Source organism: Oryctolagus cuniculus, chromosome 2 (assembly GCF_964237555.1).
Source record: "Oryctolagus cuniculus chromosome 2, mOryCun1.1, whole genome shotgun sequence".
Lineage (NCBI taxonomy): Eukaryota > Metazoa > Chordata > Mammalia > Lagomorpha > Leporidae > Oryctolagus > Oryctolagus cuniculus.
This window is the reverse complement of record NC_091433.1, coordinates 151003737-151030990: the sequence shown is the minus strand read 5'-3', so window position 1 is coordinate 151030990 and position 27254 is coordinate 151003737. Positions and strand designations below refer to the sequence as shown.

Sequence of the window (27254 nt, the reverse complement as noted above, 5' to 3'; positions counted from 1 at the left end):
ATAGTCTTAGCAGTTCATGACGAAAGCATCGGGTGATTTCTGACATCATAAATAACAGTGTCAATTGTTAAATCAACAACAGGAATCACTATGCACTTACTCCACCTGTAGGATCTCTGCCCTTAATGTGTTGTACTATGTGAATTAACAGTATAACTAGTACTCAAACAGTATTTTTCACTTTGTGTTTCTATGTGGGTGCAAACTGTTGAAATCTTTACTTAGTATATACTAAACTGATCTTCTGTATATAAAGATAATTGAAAATGAATCTTGATGAGAATGGAATGGGAGAGGGAGCAGGAGATGGGAAGGTTGCGGGTGGGAGGGAGGTTATGGGGGGAAAAAGCTGCTATAATCCAAAGGTTGAACTTTGGAAATTTATATTTATTAAATGAAAGTTAAAAAAATAAAGAGTATCTTTCTAAGAATTACTTTTTTTTAAGAATTACTTTTAAAAACACTTCATGAAAGCATAAAGTTATTTTCTGGGTGTATAAAAATAGTGAAAACTTTTATTATACTTATATTTTCATCCATTTAAATACTAACCTCTAAGGAAAACGATCTTGGAATGTAGGAGTTACAAATGCATAAATGTCACTCCCTCTTTTCTTGGTTAATCTCTGTGGAGAGATTATGGGGTAAACAGTGTTAGGTTATTTCTCCTAGATAGAAGACACGTTAATCCATACATACTCATCCTCTTCTAATAAAGAATGAAGTACACCATTTGGGGGATTTTTTTTAATGGAAAGGTAGAAAAACAGCAGTGAGAAACACTCCCTCAAGTAACATGAGGTAGATGGTATACAAATCTGAAACGTCCAGATCCTAGGAACATAGAGAACAGATTACAAACTGATTCAATATCTCTTAAACTCATTCAGTTATTACATGAGTGAACCAACGGAAGGAAGACCTTTCTCTCTGTCTCTTCCTCTCACTGTCTATATCTCTATCTGTCAAATAAATTAAAAAAATAAAATAAATCAAATATATTTCATTCAGTGAAGAATAAAGCAAAAAATGGATTTATTATCATAAGCAAGGATTTCATCCAAGAATACTCTGTAAATATCAACAGATACAGATAATAACAACTGCACTAGACTAAGATGATGTTAATGTTTCCAACTAAGCTCCACTAATTCAGCTTCAGACTTTACAGAAAATTTACTACACTAGTTGATTCTAAATACATGTTCCCTGCACAGCTATTTCAAAGTCTTACAATTAAGACTTGGTTTAATGTTAACCACGGTTTTTAAGGACTTAAAGCAAAAAAAAATCTATTCTACAGTCTTCATTGTATTCCTTGAATTTAATCCCACACTAGCCAAGAGTCTGTAGCATAAGAGATTGTTCTTCAGTGCATGGTGCGATTCAAGGATAAATATACAACATTCATTTCTGGAACTTGGATATTTGTAGGGAAGAGGGCAGAATAAGTATTTTTCACTGCCTTTACAGTGACTTCAAAGAGAAATCTACAGATCAATTCTTGATATAACACTCTACAGAAAAAGTATGTTTATCAATTTGTGCAGATCTTTACAGAATAAAATGGTTCTTGAATAGCTTAAGATAATTTATAATAAAATCAAAGTGGCATTGATCTTATCAGAACATCATGATTGGGATATTAAGTAAAGAAAATAAATCAACATTCCTCAGTATGCTTGGTACACTGGTCCAGGACCACTTGTGGATACTGAAATCTGTGGATGCTGAAGTCTGTTTTATACAATGGTGCAATATTTTAAATATGTCCTAAATATATCCTTCAATATACCTTAAACATTTTATATTACTATAATAACTAATAATTTATATACTATGTTTTTAAGAAATAATAGCAAGGAAAAAAGTCTATACATGATAAGTACAGAACTAATTTTTAATCAAATATTTATTAATTAATTAATTTATTTATTTATTTTTGCCAAGCAGAGTTAGACAGTGAAAGAGAGAGACAGAGAGAAAGGTCTTCCTTCAGTTGGTTCACTCCCCTAATGGCCACTACGGCTGGCGCCATGCCAATCAGAAGCCAGGAGCCAGGTACTTCCTCCTGGTCTCCCATGCAAGTACAAGGACCCGAGCAATTGGGCCATCCTCCACTGCCCTCCCAGGCCACAGCAGAGAGCTGGAATGGAAGAGGAGCAACCGGGACTAGTACCCAGCACCCCAACTGGGACTAGAACCAGGGGTGCCAGTGCCGCAGGCAGAGGATTAGCCAAATGAGCCATGGCGCTGGCCTATTTATTTATTTATTTTTTAAGATTTATTTTATTTATTTGAAAGACAGAGTTACAGAGAGAGGCGGAGCCAGAGAGAGAGGTCTTCCATCCTCTGGTTCACTCCCCAGATGGCCGCAATGACCTGAGCTGCACCAATCCGAAGCCAGGAACCAGGAGCTTCTTCTAGGTCTCACACATGGGTGCAGGGACCCAAGGACTTGAGCCATTTTCTACTGCTTTCCCAGGCCACAGTAGAGACCTGGATCAGAAGAGGAGCAGCCGGGACTAGAACTGGCACCCATATAGGAACCTGGTGCTTCAGGCCAGGGCTTTAACCCATTGTACCACAGCGCTGGCCCCCTTAGTCAAATAATTATAATCCAAGATTGTTTGAATCAGCATATGGGACCCTCAGATATGGAGGATCAACTGTAGCTACATGTACACATAACTGACTGTGTCCCATGTAGGACAGTGAATATCAAGAGAAAAATGCATCAATTTAAAATAAAAACAATTGTACATCTAACCTAGATGCTTGTTCCTAAAATGTAAATGGTAATGCTTCTTTTTCAAAACTTTTCAATCAATGTTATCTATCATCAACGTTATTATTGTATTTATTTTGTAAACTGAAAATTCCTTTAGGAAATACATTCCGAAAGCTTTCCTTAGGAAAAGGAATGCTGATGAGAATATAGAGGCATCTATTAAATGTCTTATTTGTGTCCTGCCGAATTAGATTTGTTGATTTATATGGCCTTAGAGTATATAGTTGAAAGTATAGTCATTTAGGAATTCCATTATATAAAAGTTTTAGACATAGAGTCAAAAACAAGTTTGCTTTCCTTATGTGGTCATTGTAATTGTGTATCATGAAGAGACATCATATCTCCTTCTTTCATGTATAATTTTTTTAATATCAACTGATTCATTTTCTTTAGCTCATTATGACTCTTATTGTAGCTCATGAATGATTGGAGATTTCTAAAATGCTTTCTTTCATTTGCAGTCCAACTAGCTGAGCTTGAAGTCAGGCAAACATACTGACTCCCATTAAGAGCACCTGTGAGATTAGCACTGCCGTGTTCAATGTCAGAAGTATTTTAATATGGAGTAATTGCTTGGGTTAGGGTGAGGGGTCAGGAATATTATTTAAAATTATGGCTTAGTGGCTGGCACCACGGCTCACTAGGCTAATCCTCCGCCTAGTGGCGCCGGCACACCAGGTTCTAGTCCTGGTCGGGGCGCAGGATTCTATCCCGGTTGCCCCTCTTCCAGGCCAGCTCTCTGCTGTGACCAGGGAGTGCAGTGGAGGATGGCCCAAGTGCTTGGGCCCTGCACCCCATGGGAGACCAGGAGAAGCACCTGGCTCCTGCCATGGGATCAGCGCGGTGCGCCAACCGCGGCGGCCATTGGAGGGTGAACCAACGGCAAAGGAAGACCTTTCTCTCTGTCTTTCTCTCTCTCTCACTATCCACTCTACCTGTCAAAAAAAAATATGGCTTAGTTAATAATATTAGCTGCAGAGAACATTCAACACCTAGAGGACCCTTGAATCCCCATAAACTTCACAGATTTAGGTTTTCGGAAATGGATTTGGAGTGATGTCTGTGACAACCTTAATATACATTCACTTGAGCTGCCGTTCAGCAAAACTTTAGATAGAAATCACAGAAGATCAGCACAAAAGGCCTTGACATTAGAGCCCTTAAACATTACCACATAATTCTCAGTCACAAAATATTGGAGTCTGACAATTTTCTGTTTTCTTTTTCTAAATCAGAACTTCAAAAACACGCACACCTTCATGAGGCAAACACACTCACACAAGTTATTGTAGAAAATTTTATAGCGTGATCTACAAAATGTTTCTGGCAATTTCAAAAGACTTTACAACATGTGTTCTATACACAATCCATACTGACTAATTTTTTAAATCTAATGCCTCTTATTATTTTCCTCAATATATTTTTAACATCTATTTTAGGCATCTTAATCCTTCTGGAACGAAAATATAAATCAAAAATCAAATTTTATAAACTATTCTGTGAGCACACATTATAAAGTTTTGAAAAGACTATTCAGTTTTGTTAGGGTATCCGAAAACAACTGCTACAAGAAGAGATTTAGAAATTGGAGCCATTTTTCCTACAGAACAGATGACTACTTTCAGAGGAGTCTGGTGTTATCCCTTGCTTGTAGTTGCTGCTGTTTTTAATACACATCCTGCTTTATCAGTTGGAATAAGGTAAGCTCAGAAGTATTAGTTAAGACCCTCACTGGCTCTTCCAAAAAAGGCTTGTATTGTTGCTGCAATCATGAGGGACAGTAATTTTGAGGCCAAATTTTTCCAACATGTCTTAAGTTGTCTACTACAAGGTTACCTTGAAAAAAATTAGCCCATCTAATGATTTCTTCTATAGATACATTTATTCTTTGCTATAATTCTTTTTTTTTTTTTTTTTTTTGACAGGCAGAGTGGACAGTGAGAGAGAGACAGAGAGAAAGGTCTTCCTTTGCCGTTGGTTCACCCTCCAATGGCCGCTGCGGCCAGTGCACCGCGCTGATTCAGAGCCAGGAGCCAGGTGCTTCTCCTGGTCTCCCATGGGGTGCAGGGCCCAAGCACTTGGGCCATCCTCCACTGCACTCCCGGGCCATAGCAGAGAGCTGGCCTGGAAGAGGGGCAACCGGGACAGAATGCGGCGCCCCAACTGGGACTAGAACCCGGTGTGCCGGCGCCGCTAGGCGGAGGATTAGCCTATTGAGCCGTGGCGCTGGCTGCTATAATTCTTGATTCTTTTCTATTGATTTTATTTCTCCAAGGCATTCATTCCACTGTGTCTTTTGAAACACCAGTACGTAAACACTTCCACAGTTTCAACTTTCTCACTAAGCTTTCAGTTCTTTGTCTTAAAAGTCCCTGGAGACTGGAGCACACACTTGAATATGTGAAAAAGGTCTGGAGATGAGGTTGATAGATCTCAAAGTTCAATGCTGCTGTCAAAGCAACCCTAACCAAGGTAGAATTTTGGGTGCCATAGATTCTTACTGCCCTCCTATATGTAATCATGTATTCTCACTGTGCAACTAGAAGTTTCATTTGGTGCCACAGTTAAGATGTTGCTTGGGACATCAGCATCCTGCTTTGAAGTTCAGCCTGGGTTTAAGTCCCAGCTCCACTTCTGATTCCAGCTTCCTGCTAATGCACACCACAGGAGACAGTAGGTGATGGCTCAAATGACTGGATCTGTGTTATCCACATGGGAACCTGTAATGAATTCCAGGACCCTATTTTCTGTCTGACCCAGCACCAGTTATTTCTGGCATTTGGTTAATGAACCAGAGGATGGAAGATCTCTCTCTCTCTCTCTCAAATAAATAAACTAAAAATTAAACAAATAAAAATCTTTAATTATGTATTACCCTAACTTTGCCTTGACTGATAGGGAACTCTTGATGTTAGCCCAGTTCAGATCTCATTAGTAAGAATCAGCTCTACTTGCAGTTTATGAAACTGTTGGTACTCCCCAAAGCAAGCCTAAGTCTCTTTCGCTTTTTAACATTTAGGACATCACCTTGACTCTTCCTGAAAGCTCTCCTTCCTGCTCTGGCCCTATCTGGAGGACTTCATGTGCAAATATCTTTTTGTCGGGAAGGCATCTGTGAACCACAACTGCTTCTATGGATTACACAATTTTCCTTAGTGCACGCATTCTTCTGTGCTCCTCCTCCTGGATCTTGCCCTACATCACGAAGACAAGCCTTCTAATTGCATGTCTCCACCAATACACTACAAGTTCCCAAAAAGCGGAACAGGAGAGATTCAGTAAATACGTATTTAAATGAATTGAATTAAATTTCATAGCCTCGTACAAACATTCTGCCATGAAATTAGAGATAGGCTTGTTTTATTCCACACAACTTAGTTGAAATGAAATCAATGAGAGAGCATTATTGGACAATATTTTTTTAATGAGATACTAGGAAATTTCCCAGGGAGGCTACTAAAAATGGGATATGCTATACTGAGATATAATGAGTTTCTCATCAGTAAAATGACTAAAATATATCTTAGATCAGTAGTCTCCAAACTTTACCTATTTTCTACAGACTTCTGCTGATTTCTATTTCCTTAATGCCTGAATGAGATGTATCTCATACGTGTGTCTGTGTGTGTGTACGCATGTGTGTGTATATATATATATGCATGTTTACATGTATATACACTCACACATACACAGGCTTTTTGGTCATATAAATGTAATAATGTGCTATGTTATGCTATTATATTACAATTATCATAGAGCCTGTCATAATACATAAAACAAAAATAATGACTTAGAAAATGAATGTAAAGAGAATATCAAACATTTTCATCCTGTGCCTTTTTAATTGCTTTGTGAAATACCCTAGATTCAGTGTGCACCATGCTGCCAGCCAGCCTAGAGATGCCTACAAATATCTTCAGTCTCCCTATGTCTTCCTCATTATGTCATCACTCTTTGAAATGTCTGTCAGAATCTTTGTCAGAGGAATGCACAAAAGTGCAATAGTGATTCATTTTCACCTTCATCATTAAATCTTGCTAAGACAAATGATACATTTGTTTTTAAGGAATTGGCTGTTTTTATTAAGGGAAAAATAGAAAATTTCATGAATATTTAATGTAGAAAAATGTGGAATCCAAATGCATGGTATATCACCTCCAAAGAAGATAATATGTTTTTTTAAGAACGTTGTGTGAGCAATATTTGCAAAATAATTTTCAGTGTTAACTGAAAAAAAAATGTAGATGGGTAAAACAGGATTCTCTCAATTTTATGAAGCACACATTCATTTTACATTCGAATGACAATGTTAAAACGTCTAAATGCCTAGTTACTGCTAAACATTAACAGTTCTGAACTGTTTCAGAACCTTTTATTTTTAAATAATTTAAGTTTGTAATTCTTAATGTTACTTCACAGATATGTAATATATTTATAATTAGAAAAACATTGTTAAATAACCTGTGCTCAAAATCTTTCACTTGCCTAATTTGGGATAGGAAACTATTTTTACAAATAATTCCAAATCCTATTGACAGATAGGGTGCCTGGAACATTGAAAATAAATCTAATGCTCTTCAGGTAGTAAGAATGTGGTACATTAATGGTAGCTGTCATTTATTCAACAAGAACAAATAAAAGCATGATGCCTCATATTTGTCATCCTTTCTGAAACTTTATTCTTTTATCCGCTTTGTGCAGAATGCATGGGTGATTCTATTTTGATATTGGAACTCATGGTCCACATTTTTAGTTCTGTCCCAGTAATTCTCTAACTCATTTGGCTACCATCAATAATTCATGGTAATTCATGGTAGCTTCTTTTTTTTTTTTTTTTTTTAGAGAGAGAGAGAGAGAATGAGAGAGAGGTTTTTCCATCCATGCTGATCTGAAGCCAGGAGCCAGGAGCTTCTTCCAGGTCTCCCATGTGGGTGCAGGGGCCCAAGGATTTGGGCCATATTCTACTGCCTTCCCAGGCCATAGCAGAGAGCTGGATTGGAAGAGGAGCAGCCGGGTCTCGAACCGGTGCCCAAATGGGATACTGGCGCTTCAGGCCAGGGCTTTAACCCATTGTGCCACAGTGCCGGCCCCCAATAGCTTCTTATTTTTGATAGAATGTTACTATAAAGATTATAATATTTATAATGCTATAGAAATAAAATGTGTAAGAACTCATTTTTACACTTTTTTAAAAAAATGTAGATTGATCCTGGACTGACTACTGGTGCTATCTAAGCAAGTTGGATACATTTGACACCTACTAAAATGACAAATAGGCCTTGCTAAAGAAAGAGATTAAATCAGGTAGTGCTTCAAACTAAATTTCAGTGGAATACTATAAAGTTAAATTAGTCTAGGATTGTGGGCAAAGTTATCTTATATGTCAACCAATTACTTAAATAATTGCAACTTAATCTTTTAAATAACATAAAAATATTTAATCTTGTTGAGCATCAATCTGTTTGCAAATACTATTTTTTTCTTCTTTTCTTTGGGGGAAAAAAAGCAGACTATATTACAGTTTCAGTGCGGAGCACCATTCATATCTTAAAACTTAATTACACTAACACCTCATGAATCTATTAGAAGGTGGTCCAAGATTTTCTTCCTTTATCTTAAGCATGGCACATGAAATTTCAGGGTGTGATTTTTCAGGGGCCAGTCATATTAAAATGAAAACAAAAAACGTGAAAAAAAGGAAATCACAGTATTTCGTATGATTTCTTTTGATAACCATTTCTTTTGTTATTCACTACAGAAACTCATGGTCTTGCCTGTACACTTCCTACTGATGCCTTGTGCTTATGTTCCCAGGTTTAGAACTCTTTCCATCTATAGTTTATTCTCTTAGAATTTATTGTGGTCCAAAAATATGATTACAATGCCAATGTATCTGAGGTAGGAGGAGGCTTCTGCTGGGGAACCTGAAGCGTCCCACGAGTAGTATTCTTTCTGCAAAATCCAAAAACTGGTGTTGGGAGGAGTCACCATTCCAGACCTCTTTCTTGATAATGAATTTCCACTGGTGCTGAGGAGTGGCCCTTTCTGCTAGTACGGCACAACTGAAGTTGTATAATCAGTGGCAGTTGGGTAATTTGGAAAGGAATGGGCCTTTGTTTGTTTTATTTTTACTGAAGGTTTTTTGGACACTATATAAATCTGTGCACATTTCCTTCTTGAACCTGTGTTTGTGGTACTCTTCCAGGGCAATGGATATGTTTTTCCAGTACAATCGAGGCAATGCAGTAGCATAGAAAAAAGAAAGAAAAATCTGCCCAATATGTCCTTACATTGTTTCTTAGAAATGGTTGGCAAAGTTAAAAATGTTGAGTTACAAGATACTAAACTACCTTTGTGTCTTCATGAAATGGCACTGTCACAATGGCTACAATAGATGACATTGCACTTCTTCTTCTAACCTTGGAAATTTTAATTCCTCCTTCAATTTTCATTTCCAAGAATTAGTGCTTCTGAAGTTTTAGCAAATACTGAAGTGGAATTTCATCATTTAACGGATCCAAATAGATTCAAAAGCTTCTGCCATTACTGCTTACGATACATATGTTTTCCAGTATAAATGATCCATTTGAGCTAAATTGTCACAGCTGCTAGAATACATCTTTATCCATTTTTAGAGAAAAAAAATCATAACAGTAAAACTTCTTCAAAATAATGAAAAACTTCTCTCCAAAGCCAATAAAATTTCCTTCTCTGCATCATTACAAAATGATAAAAAGTGAGAAAATATATACCAGGATATAAGTATGAAAAGGGTGTGCCAAAAAGAAGCTCTCAGTAACAAAACCATGGTTATCACACACCACTGTCAGCAAGTTTATGCTTTAAGCAAATACAAAGGTGTCCAGGAAAAATAATATTTACGTTAAGTCAAAGTGCAACAAAGCAGATCATTCCAAAATAGACTTTGATAACTGTTTTCAAAAGGCAATGCTGATGTGATATTAACAATGTTAAATTTGGGGTTGTAAAATTGAAACCATGAAAATTAACACACAATAAATTGACATTACATTTTAAATCAATCTTGAAAAATTCTCCCAATGAAGATGGGATGGCAGATAATTTCCCTGTGAAAAATACCCTGTAATACTTGCTTAATATGCCAATAGGCTGATCAAGCTTTCCTAGTCAAAATGATTTACAATACAGTGGGGATTTTTTCAGTCGGAAGGGAAAGAAAGTCAGATGTAAGAGTGCTTTGAATGTAAAATGTCCTAGGCATTACTCCCACAAGAACACAGGCTTGGAATTAAATTAGGCCTATAGAATATTATATGAAATAAGTCAGGTGTAATTCATTTCAACAGCTGAACTCTGATAATATTTAAAGGATTAAGATATTCCTTAAAATAATATAAATCTTTCACAAATAATATCTATATTTAGTTCTACACTAGACTGCCTGCAACTCTAATTTCTTCCCACAGTTCTTTTTTAAAAACATATATTAGTATAAAATTTATTTACTTTCATTTTATTTGAGAGACAGCGAGAGAGGAAAGAGTTGGTTTTTGCATTCATTAGTTGACTCTCCAAATGCCTGTAGCTGCCAGGACTATGTCAAGACAAATTCAGCAGTCCAGAACTCAGCATGGATCTCCCGTGTGTGTGGAAGGACTCAAGCACTTGAGCTATCATCTCCTATCTCCTGGGGTGCACATTAGCAGGAAACTAGAACAGAAACAGAGGAGCCAGCGAATGAGTCAAGTGCTCTGATATGGGATGTGAACATCTTAGCAGGCGCTTAACTGCTGCACCAAAAGCTTGCCTCTTTCCCATTCCCTGGATATTTTAGAGCAGTAACAATTACTTCTGGAACCTTCTCAAGATAAAATCAATTTACTCTCATAAAAGCTAGACCTTTTTGATGTGAGAGACATGATTTAGACTGTCCTAGTGGAACCTCAATCCAGGGATGATTCAGATTTTCATCTGTCAAGGCAAGCCTAGAATCTGAGGCTGAGGCTTCTTCAATGTACAGAATTGGTAATTCATATGGCTTACAGTGCTGACTTTCCTAGTACCACATGCTTAAACGGTTTTTGTTCATTCTCATCTTGTTTGAATGACAAGGAGAGACAGAGACAGAAAGACAAATGGAGAGAGATGTTCTATCTGCTAATTCATTCTCCAAATGTGCACAATACCCAGGACTGCCAAGGTTGAAACCAAGAGCCAGGAATTCCTCCCAGGTCTCCCACATGGGTGGCAGGGACTCAAATACCTGGGTCCTTACTTGCTGCCTTCCAGCATACAAATTAGTAGGAACTGGGTCAGAAAAGGAGTAGCAGGGACTTGAAGCAGGCACTCCAATATGGTACATGGGCACATCAATCACCAAATTTTACCTCAATGTCACATGCACACCCTCACCTGCTCTTTAAGACTTAATTCTTATGCTGCCCTATATTATGATATATTTGTATCATAATTATATAAATGTGAAGGGACCTCAAAATGTTCAAGAATAAGATATTAAGTTTATTTTAGTGTAAAAATTTTGAGATCCTTGCATAGTTTTTGCCATAATAGCCATTTCTACAAACTTTGGGAGCACCTTTCAATCATAAAAAAAAAAAAAAAAAGATACAAAAAAAAATTAGGGCAATCACACGAAATTTTGCACTGACAAGAAACTACTGCAGATATTTTAGTAACATCTGGCATAACACTACCTACAAATAGATACAAGCACTTATTCGCCACTGTTACATAAATGGTAATAATTACAAAAGTGAGTAAAATTAAAAATCATATTTTGTTCTCCACTAGATTACCACTCTATTTTCTTCCTGTTTTTCTATATCCATGTTCCCCATAATCAATGACAAATATGAAAGAACTTTGTGGTTTCTTTCTACACATTAATTTCATTATCTCATATTTTGAACATAACATACTTTTAAATTTTAGAATTCTTATTTTTTAACAGAACTATGATCACATTTTTAATGCTTTAATATATTTTCTATTTTCTAAATTGAAAATACAGTAGGGATTCCTCTGTATCAGCTAGAAATAGTTTTAACTCTTCAAAATAGATAAATGAAATTCCACACATATGTAAATACAAGTTACTCTAAAACTCTACTGCTGACTTGCAGTCATTTTTTTTACTATAAAACTGTTTCCATAAGAAACTTGTAGAAGTATTCTTATATAGTGAATTAGGTGGCTGTATTTCTGTGGAGTAGAGTCCCAGGAGTCACACTCTTAGGTTGAAGGATGTGCGCATTTAAAATAGATATTGTCAGAATATTTCCAGTAAAAATCTACAGTATTTCACATTCTCAAAGCAATGTATGTGATTGTCTTTACTCCATATTCCCACTGGCAACAGCTGGTTGATTTCCAATAGAAGTGAATTCAATAATTTTGCATAATGTTATTTAGGGTCTAATTTCATTTTTATATCATTGGAATAAGGAAAAATCCCACAACAATTTATTGAAAAATCGATCAATTGCCATTAATATTCAGGCAAACATCAGTCATATCAAATGTCCATAATAGGTATGTAAACACCTGTTTTAGGACATTACTTTTTGTTCCATTTGTTTAATCAAGTACCATTATGATATAATAACTGAAACCTTGTATTCAGTGAAATTGTGGTATGTGATAGAACAAATCCCAAAACTGTACTTTGAATGATAAGATGCACTAATTGGAATTTTAAAAAATAATTTGCATATTAGTTTGGCAATTCCACTAAACCCAGCTTGGTTTTCCACTGGAATTGCATGAATAAAAAACAATTTGGGTAAAATTGGCCTTTTTAAGATAATGATACCGACCGGCACCGTGGCTCACTAGGCTAATCCTCTGCCTTCGGCGCTGGTACACCGGGTTCTAGTCCAGGTTGGGGTGCCAGATTCTGTCCCGGTTGTTCCTCTTCCAGGCCAGCTCTCTGCTGTGGCCTGGGAAGGCAGTGGAGGATGCCTCAAGTGCTTGGGCCCTGCACCGGCAAGGGAGACCAGGAGGAGGCACCTAGCTCCTAGCTTCGGATTGGCACAGCGCGCTGGCCATAGCATCCATTTGGGGGGTAAACCAACGGAAAGAAGACCTTTCTTTCTGTCTCTCTCTCTCTCACACTGTCTAACTCTACCCTCTGTCTGTCACAAGAAAAAAAAAAAGATAATAATACTTGTGAATATTGATTATCTCTCTAGTTAAGAAGGATCCTACATAAGTTAATGAAAAAATGTTGTTAAAATTATTCATTTATTTCTTTTTGTCTGCTTTTTGTATTTCAATTTTACTTCAGACCAAAATAAACCTTTTCAATTCCATTTTCCATGAGCTTTTTAAAGTGTCCATCTATTTAAAGTTACTTACTATTTTCCAGTAATGTTTCATATGCTTTTCCATGAAAGTATTCCATATTATTTTGATGGACATATTACTAAGTAATACTTTAATTGCAAGTGTTATGAATTGTTTTGTAACTGTTGTTTCACACTATTTTGAGGATGTGTATGATGTGTTAAGAATTATTTTTTATTCACCGTGATTTAGATTTGTTGACTGTCTTGCCTTCAAGGATTGGTGTGTTTCTTCAATTCTGATTAGTTCTCAGACAAAATGCTTCCAAATTGTTTCTCCCCATTTTATTTTATGGCTCTGTAGGATTCCCTTTTCAGTGTTTTTATTGTCTCTAAAGATTATTCCATCTTCCTTTAGTTTCAATCTCATATTTTCCATTTCTTTATCTCTCAATAAAATTTCTTTTCATCTCTACATTCCAGTTCAACAATTTTCGTTTGAAGCATGTTTAATCTGAAAATGTCCTATTCATTTTTTTAAAAGATTTATTTTATTTTTTTGAAAGACAGTGTTACAGAGAGAGATAGAGGCACAGAGAGAGGTCTTTCATCTGCTGGTTCACTCCCCAAAGGTTGACTATGGCCAGAGCTGGGTCAACCCAAAGCCAAGACCCAGGAACTTCTTATGGGTCTTGCACGTGGGTGCAGGGGCCCAAGGACTTCAGCCATATTCTACTGCTTTCCCAGGCCACAGCAGAGAGCTGGATTGGAAGAGGAGCAGCCGGGACTAGAACCATCGCCCATATAAGAAACTGGTGCTTCAGGCCAGGGCTTTAACCCGCAGCACCACAGCGCTGGCCCTGGCCTATTCAGTTTTTAATTGTACTTTTTTTCTTTTCCAGAAGTCATTCTTGGTTCTGTTTCAAGATTTTTTAGAGTTGCTACTTACAGAATTTCAATAGTGCATTTTATTTTTCAATAATAGAACAATTCTTATTGTTTATCATGTCATTTTAATGTATCTATGAGGCAAAATGTAGCTTTGCAGATTATTTTTGTTGCTGAATTTGTGTTTAAAAATTACTTATATCATCTGAATGCTTTATAAACTATAATGTCAATTCTGCTATGACTTGCAATAATATTTTTTTAAATTTTTCGACTGTTTTCTGGTCATTTAGTTTAGCAAATTGTTTGACAAGAAGTCTAAGTTTAAATTACTGAAATCATAAATAAAAATATATGATTAGGTTTATGATTAGATTTCTTCTTCTTTTTGGTGAATATGCTTTTTCTTCTTTAAATTGAGATATGTCTCCACTGATAGTCTGATTATTTTAGAAGCTTCCTGTTCTATATAATTAGCTTATTTTTAATCTCTAATGCAAAATTTTCCCCAGTGTATTTTAATTCCTTGCCAGCCTGTTTCTATATTGTACAGAGTCCAGATAATGATGTCAAAATTTATCAAGAAGAAATTCCAATGATTATAGTAGATTAAATTATTCTAGACTTTAGACTTCCTTATATATAATTGCCTACTTATATATATCTTTATTAAGATCAATAAGTAATAAGCAATAAGAAGAAGCCTCTGCTTCCAGAATTCTTCATGGCAACAGACAATGATCTCCAGGATGAGTAAAAATCAGCCTCTTTGTGTCTTTTAGCCAAAGTTTCTCCCAGGCATGAGATATTAAATGCCTTTCATATTTCCTTTTCTGTGCATATGAGTCTTAAAGGACAAGTCCTCTTCAAAAAGGTTTGTCTTTTATTAGACTCATCTCTGAGATACGATCAAGTTCAATCCAGGAAAGCACCACACAAACTATATCCTTTTTGCCTTCAATGAATTAAAATTCACAAAAATCTTTAGATCTTGTCTTTGAACCTGCTAACCTATGTTTCATTCAGAAGAGATAGGTGGATTAAAAATTATAGAAGGTATCACACCTATTTTTTTTTTTTTTTTGACAGGCAGAGTGGACAGTGAGAGAGAGAGACAGAGAGAAAGGTCTTCCTTTTGCCATTGGTTCACCCTCCAATGGCTGCCACGCCTGGCATGCTGTGGCTGGCGCACCGCGCTGATCTGATGGCAGGAGCCAGGTGCTTCTCCTGGTCTCCCATGGGGTGCAGGGCCCATGCGCTTGGGCCATCCTCCACCGCTTTCCCTGGGCCACAGCAGAGAGCTAGCCTGGAAGAGGGGCAACTGGGACAGAATCTGGTGCCCCGACCAGGACTAGAACCTGGTGTGACGGCGCCGCAAGGTGGAGGATTAGCCTAGTGAGCCGTGGCGCTGGCCAGACCTATATTTGAGGCGCCCTCTTCTCAGAAAATCTACCTGAGATATTTGACAGATTGATGACTAAATTTTCTCCAAAATAAAACTGCTATTGTGTAACAAAACTCCATTGCTTAATTTTGAAAAGTCCCTGTACAATTCAAAAAATTTCTATTTATTTTTCAAAATCTAACTTTGTTGACCACCTGATTTAAAATACTTCTGTTTATCCGACTGTTCATTCTAATTATTTTCCTTTTACTTTAAAACCATTCACTAACAGTCTGTAGACAAATAGAATTATTTTTGCTTAGGTTATGGTTAATTCCACTCATTCCTCTCAGCTAAGCTCATCTTTACCTGTTTTAGCCATCCGTGAGTTCAAATACTGTTGTGGTTATCATTAAAATAATGAACTAATGGCATAAGGAAAAATAAAGACTGGAATGGATAGACTCCTTTCAAAAGATTTTTCAAGAAAATTACTTTAAAAATATAAAGGCAATGAAAAACTGAATTAAACAGTCATTATGCAGAGCTAAACTTTCCTCAAGAAAGAAGCAGCAGAGCACAATAGTTGAGATCATTGGACCACACTGCTTAAGTTTTAAACAATTTATTGCCTTTGTAGTCTTAAATGAATTATTTAACTCAACTCTTGTAAAGCAGAGATAATACTTTTTTATCTATTTTATAGGACTGTCATGAAGATTATATGAGAAAGCATTATAAATGGAACGATTATTAGACACTTGAGCTTGCAGTGGAATGAATCTATCTTTATCCATTAAAGGAAAGAAAAAAAAAAACTAAATGTAGGAAGTAGAATGGAATAAGGTAAATCTGGTGAGCCTCTTGACACTATAATGTATTACCACTTGCTCTATATTATCATCTTTCTTGAATTGTTTCAATATTAGACATCTGAATATAACCCTAATGCTATATAACCTAATGTTAAACAGCTTCATAAAAAGGTTTATCTCATTTTTAAAATGTTTTTACCAATTGAGTGAATAAACATAAATAAAAAGATGGTATTTTTCTGTAATCTGATCTCCCCATCATGAAAAAGAAAAAAACAAACACAGAAGAGGAAAGTTGGACTTCCTTGATTTCTGGTGTGAAATACTATTGGAATTATATTAATTCTTAAATAATATAGTTGTATAAGCAAATGTGTTTCCATTTTGTCTGAATGCTTGTTTAGTTTCTAAAATAATTGTGTGGGAAAGAGAAGAGGAATGAAGGAAGAAAAGAAAAGAAGAAATCAATGATGTTCATTACAGTATTTTTACAGTAATAAGGATTTGGAAGCTATAACTGAATATTTTTAAGTAGTGAATAGGGAAGTAGGTACATGTGATACAGTAGCTGTAAATACCAATGATATGTTCTGGGTCAGGACAAATGTGTCAACACTACAATTAGAATGTCCAGCACAAGCTTAAGTCTCATTTTGACTGGAATTCTGTAGTGGGAACAGGGAGACGGGGTATGCCTCCTCCTCTCGACTCCCTTCCTAAACTGTCCCAAGAAAATTTGGGAATTCTCAGCCTTAGGATTAGTGACATTTTGACTAATTATTTGTTGTCAGGGACAGTTTTGTACATTTTAGGACAGGTACCCTATAGATCTCTACCTATTATATACTAGCAATACATCTAGTAGATGCCAGTAGCATACCTTCAATTGTGACACCCAAAAATAACTCCAAACATTGGAAAAGATACCATAGGGAGTAAAACTGTCCCCACATTAAGAACTACTGGGTTAGAAGGTGTCATCCTGTTTTGGCCATAGAAAGAAAATTCTGCGATTCTCAGCAGAGTACCAGTTCTCCCTTAATAAATGCCTTTACAAACCCTTTCTCTTCTATTCCTTTGACCATGTTATATTTTTCAAGTAGGGAGACTTTTTTTTTTTAAATTTATTTTATTTTTTTGACAGGCAGAGTGGACAGTGAGAGAGAGAGACAGAGAGAAAGGTCTTCCTTTTGCCGTTGGTTCACCCTCCAATGGCCGCCGCGGCCGGCACGCTGCGGCCGTCGCACCGCGCTGATCCGATGGCAGGAGCCAGGAGCCAGGTGCTTCTCCTGGTCTCCCATGGGGTGCAGGGCCCAAGCACCTGGGCCATCCTCCACTGCACTCCCAGGCCACAGCAGAGAGCTGGCCTGGAAGAGGAGCAACCGGGACAGAATCCGGCGCCCCGACCGGGACTAGACCCCGGTGTGCCAGCGCCGCAAGGCAGAGGATTAGCCTATTGAGCCGCGGTGCCAGCCGGGAGACATTTTTAAAATCCCATCAGAATAGCCACAAAAAATCAAATACTTTGGAATAAATTTAACCAAAGTAATGAAAGGTCTCTACAATGAAAATTTTAAAATATTGATGAAAGAAATGAATTGGCAGAATCAGTATAATTAAATGTCTATACTACATAAAGCGATCTACAGTTAATCTAATTGTTGCTTAAAGTCAGATTTGCTTCATACTTACTTAGGTACTGTGTCCTGTGTGATTAACAATATATTTGTATGCACCTATTTAGACTGCGTTTAAAAATATATTGCCCATAATAGCAGGTATCAAGTTATATTTTTTGACATGAAAAGATTTATAAGACATACTTACAGGTGTCTGTGTAGGCATACTGGTTAAGATACTCCTTAGGCACCCATATCCCATTTCAGAGTGCCTATATTTGAATCCTGGATCCACTCTCCAATCCAGCTTCCTGCTAATGCAGACACAGAGCAAAGCTCCAGACAGCTCAAGTACTGAAGTCCCTGTCATACCTGTTAGATACTTGAATTGATCTATGAGCTTGTATCTTTGGTTTGGCCCAACTCTGGTTGTTGCATGCAGTTTTCAGGGGAGGTCAATCATTAGATGCAAGTCTCTCTCTCTCCCTATCTTTCTGCCTTACACATAAACAAATAAAATTTAACAAAAAAGACAATGTTTAGCAAAATCTCAGAATTTAAATATGAATTATGTCATCTACTTTTTTAACTTCTAATTTTTAATTGACACTTAACATTGTATATATTTATGCTATACACCATGATGTTTTGATATGTGCAAATCAAGCTATTTAACAAATGCATAATCTTACATAGTTACCTTTTTATTTGTAGTGAAAGCACTTAAAATATATTCTCCTAGGAATTTTCAAGTATATATTTTCTATAAAAATCATTATTTGAGAAGCAAAGAGAAAGATAGAGAGCTCCCACCATCTGATTCATTCCTCAAATGCTTAAAGAGTTCAGAGTATGGTCAGGCTGAACCAAGGAGCTAGGAACTCAGTCCAGGTCTCCACTGTGGATTGCAGGTATTTAACAACTTGACCCATCACCTGCTGACTCTCAGGGCCTACATTGGCAGAAAGCTGGAATTAGGAGGCAGACTGATCCTTGAACTAAGGTATTCGAATATGCAGATGTGTTAAGCAGTATCTTAACTGACAAAATGGCAAAAGCTCATCCCAACCAAACATTTTTAAAATGATAATTCATCATCTTAAATGACTATATATCCACATACTCTTCCACGTACAGGTATACACACATGCACACATGATTCAGAGTTAAACAGATCAAACTATTAGCAATACTTTTATAGGGTAGCTTAATATTTGTATAATTACTAATGCTATTAAAATATATATCTAAGTATGTTCATTCCCTACTTTAAAAACTCTGAAAAGTAATCAAAAAGTATGTTAAGTGGTTCCTGCCTCTCAGAAGTAAGAATCACAACGAAAAGTTGATAAATGTCTTGGGGCTACAGATCAATTAAATAAAACATATCAGATAGATGTCAAGAATATATCATGTAAATGAATGTATCCATTATATTCATGTCACTTGCAAGTAGTATCTAAGTGCAACTGAATTTAAAGGAAATCTTATTCAAGTATTAAAGCTCATGACATTAATAATTTAAAAAATTTTAAAACTTTATTTTTACTGTGATTACATTTTAACTGTTTAAATTTTGTTTAAAATAAAATGTTTCACTTTTAAGCATAATACTTTCTCCAATTTTCAGTATTTCTATCACATTTATTAAGTTTATTCTTTCTTAAACTTTTAATTAATCTTTTCTCTGACCTTTAGCCTACATATTATATTCACCTATTTGAATTTTCTCTGATTTATGCCTTGGACTGTTGCAAAGGAATAAATTACTAGATACCATTTTACCAAATATCAATTTTTAAGTTTAGAAAACTTATTAAATTGTCATCTGCTTATTTCAGCTCCAAAATACTTTTATATCAATCTACTCCATCAACTAATACTGATTATTCTTGCTAATGTCTTTCTTGGCTTTTTGGATGCAGCTTTAGTTTCTCTCTCTCTCTACCTGTCTCCCTCCCTCCCCACCTCTCCCTCTCTTTCTCCACTCTCTTTCCTGCCCTTTCTCCCTCTCACACTGCCTGTTGAATTTATGCAAACTTCCATATAATGCTCATGAAAATACCTCTTTCACTATGAACTAGTGAACTCCCTGACTGTGAGAACCCGAGACACCTAAAGGTAATATTTAGAACTTAAGGAAAGTACTGACTTTAAGATAAATCCATAAATTTCAGCATCTGGAATGATGAATCCTGTTTCTACTGTTCTTCATTCACATGATGAACCTGCAACTTATGTGCCAATACTTTCTTCTTTCCCATAACCAATTCATTTTCTCTGTTTACTTATTTCTACTGTTTAATACTTCTCTATAGTAATCATGACTTGTCTGCTTCTCCCATTTCATTTTTATCTCCCACAACTAATTTCTTATTTCAGATTCCCAAGAGAAGAACAGATTGGTTCCATCCTTTAGTTGTCATTGTTTTGTCTCATTTCTCACAAGTCCCTGGGCTATTCACAGAAAGCTTTCCTAGCATCAAATGACCGCTCTTGATCCCATCAAGGTGCTTAAAGGGCTAGCAGTACATTATATTTGCAAGCACTGTTTGCAAGAGCAGCGCTGCCTATTTCTCTGCCAGTTTTCCAAAGAACATAAATGAGATTTTTCAGGCAAAGACTGACAACTCCAGTCAAACATCATGTAAAAGATCTGAGGAATATTTCTAATGAAAGTATTTTTTGTGAGAATCCCTAACATTCAGAGTAGATTGTTTTAATTTGTTTGTTCTTAAATATGTCCTGAATTTCATGAAGCCCCCTGTGAAAGTCATATTTTGTTTCCTTGTTTTCTCATCAATGGCTCCAGGACAACTATTCAATCAAAGGAATTTCTTCAAGTTCTAAAGGTTTCAGCTTCCACTGTCAGCAATGCTGATTCATACAGAAGGAATTAAATAAAATGGAGTCATGCTGTACAAGCATGAAAAGAAATCAATATTTGCCAAATGAAAGGAAGAAATCAATAGAGAAAGGCATGTTATTGTCAAACTTCGAAAGGGATCTTGCCACTAAGGAAAAGAGACAAAGTTCTGTATACATCTGCTCTACTGTCCTTTAGTATACTGGTCTAAGGTAGTAGAAAAATAAATAAACAAAGATCATATAAATATATACTAAGGATATAGTGTAAAACAGATATAAACTAAAAAGCCATATGTATAGTATTTAAGCAATGGTCCTTAAAGGCTAATAACTGAAAGTAGATTTAGTTCTGGCAGTTTTTTAGTGGATTGAATGATGAATTTATTGCATTTTGATCTGTATAGAAAACTTCTATATAAATATATTAAGCACTTAGTAATATGTATCAAGGCATCCTTATATAACCTGAGATATCATATTAACTCTTAATGGATCCAGATCTTTCAAGAAGGCAAAAAAATCATCATTAATAAAAGATATCAATTTCATGACTAATAGCCCATGAAAGTATTTCAGGCATGGAAAGCCAAGACACTCTGGCAAAAGATCTCTGTGAGTGAGATTCCAGTGGAAAGAACAGGTCTTCAAAGAAGGAGGTACTTTTCTCTGAAGGGAGGAGAGAACCTCCACTTTGACTATGACCTTGTCTAAACAAGATAAGAGTCGGAGAACTCAAGGGGCTTCCATAGCCTTGGAAACTCATGACTGGTGCAGAGGGAGATTACTGATGCTATAAACAGGAGTGTCAATTGGTAAAGTCAACAACAGGAGTCACTGTGCACTTACTCCTCATGTAGGATCTCTGTCCTTAATGTGCTGTACATTGAGACTTAATGCTATAACGAGTACTCAAACAGTATATTTCACTTTGTGTTTCTATGGGGGTGCAAACTGTTGAAATCTTTACTTAATGTATACTAAACTGATCTTCTGTAAAAAAAAAAAAAAAAAAAAAAAAAAGAAGAAGAAGAAGAAATTATCAATTCCCAACTTGACTCTCACTGGGATTAAACATGACAATAGGTCTGATCTGATTTCATCATCATTTAAAAAATCATCTATTATTTTTCACTTTATGTTTCTGTGTGGTTGCAAACTCTTGAAATCTTTACTTAATGTATGCTAAACTGATCTTCTGTATATAAAGAGAATCGAAAATGAAAAAAAAATAACTGATTTTGCTCTCAAATACACCAGGTGATATAAGTAAAAACATATTGGACTTATTTTAGAGAAGATGAACTGATGTTGCAGAAAGAATTAACTGGCTTAATCAAAGTTATAATACAAGCTGAGGATTGTGATTCTACCTGTGGATTCCCCTTCAATAGCTTTTCCTGCTTTTCCATACAAATTCACCATGGTAGAAAAAATAATTTTGCTTATGAAATAATAAGTACTTTTTTAGCAATGAAGTCTAAAATAGCATGATATCTACACTAACATACACTTGTATTGTCTAAGGCAGTATTTAGGCCAACATAGGATCACAAAAAAAATGTCAATATGTTTTTCAAATTTCAGAGGATGCTATATACCTATGAATTCCAATCTTTTAGATTGTGCATTGAATGTCATAGATGGGTAAGAAATAGAAATTAGAGCAAACACTTATATCACAGTTACCATGACTATAACATTGCCGCGGTTGATCCTTTGAGTTATAAATTACTTATCATGTTTAATTTTATTCCTGAGGAAATTGAATTATAGAGATATCGATTTCCTCCAGATGACGAAGTCAGTTAATATTTTCAGTAGCAAATAACAGCAGAGGTGCTATTCAATTCTCAACAAAAACAGCTAGCCCATAACTAGATTTCAATGTCTTTCAGATAATGGTGCTGGTATTAGAATGGCCTGGTTATTCTATGAAAAACAATGGTATTTTGAGATATTAAAACATAGAAATATATGACAAAATTCTTCCCTTTTATTCTGCCTGTGGGCAATTTATAAAGAATTATAGGATTAAATACTTGACCTTTACAACAAAATATTTAGACAAAATACTCAGCAGATGGGTTTTTGTAAAAGTTACTAAGCAGGTGAGAGAGGTGTTACTTGTGATCCTAAAATATTGTTGAATTTAAAAAAATAATAATTTGATTCCATACACAAGTGTATTAAAGATTATTCAGTTTTCAAATTTATATTTAAAAAACTGTATAACAATACTATATCTCTTTAAGACATTAAAGTAGGGTAGAAACTTCAAATACTCTTTTAAATAGGAAGACAGACTAACACTTAAATTTTGAAAGTGAAATCTAGAACAGGCGGTTTAGATACACTTTAGTATCAGATCAAACTCCCTGTCTTACATATCCAGTGTCCTTTCTCTCCCAAGAAGAACACGGATTTTATGAGGTAAAAATGTTGAAGTGTGCTTGCAAAGGTAATGTTTGCACACTGGCATAAAATTCCCCTTTAATTTTTTTTCTATTCCATTAGAAACGCAAGTCTGTTATGAGCCAGTGACATTTTCTGTATGTAATGTAAAAAAAAAAACATTGTTAAGTTACAGTGTAGTTTCATTAATTGCACTACTCCATTTTATTCAATGTTGAGGCCAGTGTTTGGTATAGTGGGTGTCCCTTTACAGATCTTACATTGTGTGAAAAAATATGTATGTATCACCTTTTTATGTTTTGTATAAAAAGTGATTTTATGCAAGCACCAAATCATGGAAAAGGATTTTTTTGTTGTTGTTGAACTCTTTTACTAAGAGTGGGGTTAACTATACAATCATTAAGTATACTGAAAATAGATCATTGTAAAAATTAAGAGCAAGAATCTGAGAGGGAGGTGGAGGAAGGGTTGGAGCATGGGCAGGAGGCAGGATGTGGGGGAAGTGCCACTATGTTCCTAAATCTGTGTATATGAAATATATGAAATTTGTATAACTTAAATAAATTTTAAAAAACACAAAATGTTTTTTTCCTGATGAATGTTATGAATTGGAAAAACAAATGATCAAAGAGACTTACAATACAGCTTACATAATAATAATAATCCTCTATAACTTGGTTCTATGTTTAAACATTTCATGGCTAGATAATATCTAAATATTTAAATACTTACTAAAATATAAAATTTAATAACTGGATTAAAACTATAAATTAATGTTTCTCTTGTATGTTTAAAAAAGGTGATGAAAATTAATAGTTAATTTCCAGTTATTTATGTGTAACAATATTAAAACAAATATATAAATATAAATTATTTTCCGAAATAATTGATCTAATACTAGTTTCATGATTTGTTAGTGATTCCTTGAGTTTCAATATTTTATTATAATTTTATTAGTAATTGGGAATAAAATAAAAAATTAAACACTTCATAAGAAATGATTATAGTGACAATTGCCCACACTAGATAGCTAAAAACATTTCTAAGATTAATTTTAATGCTTAGAAAAATCAAGAAATGCCAATCCAATATGGCATTCTCTGAAATGAACTTTACCTCAGCACCCCAACTAATGCTTAATTTAGTGAATTAATACATTTAGAATATTTTCCTGCATTTGTTTCTAGGATTTATTTTATGGAAATCTATTTAAAGGATTAAAAATTATCAAATAGTGAAGAATATATTATACTACATATCACTAATTCATAAGGAGTTACTTCAATAGTTGTTAACATAAGCAAGACAAGGAAATTGCCAAAAATCATTTTAATTTAATCATAATTAGTTGATCACATTCAGCAAAAAAATCTTTTGAACATAGACTATGGTTGTAAAAACATAGGTACCATCTCCTATGAGGCTACCTATCAGTGTCCAAGGGATGCAGAAGTAACTTCATGTGATTTCTAAAGGTTAAGTTCCTCAGAGTGCTGTATCCAGCTGTTTCCTGGAGCCAAGGGTGGGTGAATGAATCAAAGTGTTTGTTTCTCAGTGTCTTAGTAGGGAAAGTCTCTGAGAAAGTGCTAATCAACTACTTCTTGAAACCACAGGAGAGTAGGAGGAGTGGTTCAGATGCTTCTCAGAAGCCTGGACAGTCTGAGTCACTTAGAAAAACCTTCCCAGTTAATGCTAAAAGTAATATACGGCCAGGAAGGTCAAATTGTCTGAATTCATGGGCCTCTATAAGCCAAACAAGCAATTCAAGGTCAGTTATCTGTTTTCTTCTGGGAGCCTAGAATTCTTGAATAGAGCAACTTTGCTCATTCCGGGACAGCAGAACTGCAGGTGAGGCCACTCCAATATTTTTTGAAGACCCCTAACATGTTAAACTATACAGAGTGGTTTGCCCAAGTTCTTCCTTGGAATGTTGGGTCTCTCAGCTGGTTTATAGAAGATGAATGGTGTTTCCAGGTGCAGCTGCTCACAGGACTTCAGGTGTGGAGGGCCTCAAGTTGATCCTTTGCCAGTTGAGTCTGCATGAAGGAAGTACAGTGTGGACTATACTCCTTCAGTGGGCAATGCAGAAGTGTGCTAGTTCAGCAGCTCTCCATCCTTGGCTCAAGATCTGTGGCCAGCAGCTCTTATGCACATGTGTGATCCAAAGATTCTACCAGAGGGAAAAATCCACATTCCCCATTGAATTTGAGTCTGTCTGGGATGATTGACAGAAGACTGGGCACCCATGTAGGACTCTGAGGTACCCCCAGCCTCAACATATAACAGGCTTTGGGGTTCAAACTGCCTAGGCAGAGTACCCACAGGAAATTGGCTCTGGGAAGGTCTCTGTCTCTCTGTGGAAAGCACAGGTTATCAGGGAAGTGTAGATACTCTGCACTCTGTAACAGTGGGAACCTTGTGTGCTGAGACTGTTCGAACTCTGTGATTGCATGAGAGGGTGCAGAATATAGCTGGGTCTCTGGGCAATCAATATGAGTGGCTCTGCACACACACAGATCTCCCTGATTGCGCGGGGTGGGCTACTGCAAAGGGATCCTCACTCACACTAGGACTGCACATATCCTTTGTGTAGTTCACACCGTGGGGCTGATGAGTATTGCACCCACTGTGGGCTAACACTCAGGCACTGATCACCTTGGAAGAGAGGAGATGAGGGTATGATCATGAGAACAGAGGTGATAATTTTCCTATCAGCTAAAAAAAGGAGCTCTACCACACCCAACTTGGGTGTCATCTTGGATACCCTCCTCACTCTGGAACACTGACCAGAGCTCCTGGCCACACGCAGCACACACCTCTGAATATTCACTGAAAGAGCAGACACTCCAATGAACCACAGAGGCACAATTCAAAGATAAAAGCCATCAGAGAAAAACACCCAACAAGTATTTCCATAAATGTCTAAAAATAAATTCAAGAAACAAGAATAAGGAAGACAACATGACCCCCCCCCCCCAAAGAAACACAACACATCAATGTTCTAATGTGAAGGTGAAGAGCTCAATGGAATGCCATAACATCAATCACAGAATTATTCAGAAGCAATGAGAAGCAAATTCATGAGTTAAAGAAATCCATACATGACATGAATGAAAAGTTTTCCTGTGAAACTGAGATTTTTGAAGAGAAACCAAACTGAAATACTAAAAATGAAGAACTCAATATGTCAAATAAAAAATACAGCAGAAATCCATTAAAACAAACTTGGTGAAGCAGAAGAAAGCATACCTGAGCTAGAAGGCAAATATAGAAATTTTTCAGCCAAACCCCTCCCCCGCCCAAAAAAGAAGAAAGTAGAAAAATCAAAAACAGTGTTGAAGATTTGTTGCATACTATCAAACAATCAAACATACAAGTTTTAGGAGTTTCTATAGGTATGGAAAGAGAAAGTATGGGGTAGAAGGCCTATTCAGTGAAATCATTACAGGAAACTTCTCTAATTTGGAGAAAGAAAGAATGTCTAAGTACAGGAAGCACATAGAACTCCTTATAGAGATTGCCAGAAAAGATAGCCATTACAACACATTGTAGCCAAATTTTCAATGTAAACATGAATTCTAAATTGTGCATGAGAGAAATTCCAGGTTACTCTCAGAGGATCTCTAAGTAGACTCACAGCAGACTTCTTATCAGAAACCTCACAGGCTAGAAGAGTATGGAGAGACAGTCAAAATCTTAAGAGAAAATAAAAACTGTCAATTTGGAATACTGTACCCTGAAAAACCCTGATTTATGAATGAAGGTGAAATACAACCTTCCATCACAAATAGAAATTGAATGAATTTGTCACCACTCATCGAGCCTTACAAAAGATCCTTAAGATGTCCTATCCACAGAAACACAGAAAGATAATCATCGTCACATGAAAGAATGTGAAGGCAGAAAAATCTCCTAGCAAAAGTACAAAGGAAATCCAAAGCAAGCAAAAAGAATATTTCTGGGAAAATGGCAGTGCCCAGTAGTTACTAGTCAATAGTTACCTTGAATGTAAATGGCATAAACTCTCCAATTAAATGACACAAGGTGGCTAAATGGATTAAAAAACAAGACCTATCTACTTGCTGCCAACAACAAATATATCTCACCAACAAAGACACATGCAGACTGAAAGTGACAGGATGGAAAAAGTTATTCCATGCTAACAGAAATCTGAAAGAAACAGGAGTAGGT

At 36.0% G+C, this 27254-nt stretch overlaps 1 long non-coding RNA gene across 1 annotated transcript in view; it reads right to left on the bottom strand.

Annotated features, from left to right (window-relative positions):
- Positions 1 to 541: 541 nt before the first annotated feature.
- Positions 542 to 27254, bottom strand: part of LOC138848711 (uncharacterized) — a 144184-nt gene continuing 117471 nt past the window's right edge. The window contains exon 4 of the long non-coding RNA XR_011386806.1: positions 542 to 626. This is a non-coding gene — a long non-coding RNA (uncharacterized lncRNA). The remainder of the gene's footprint in view (positions 627 to 27254) is intronic.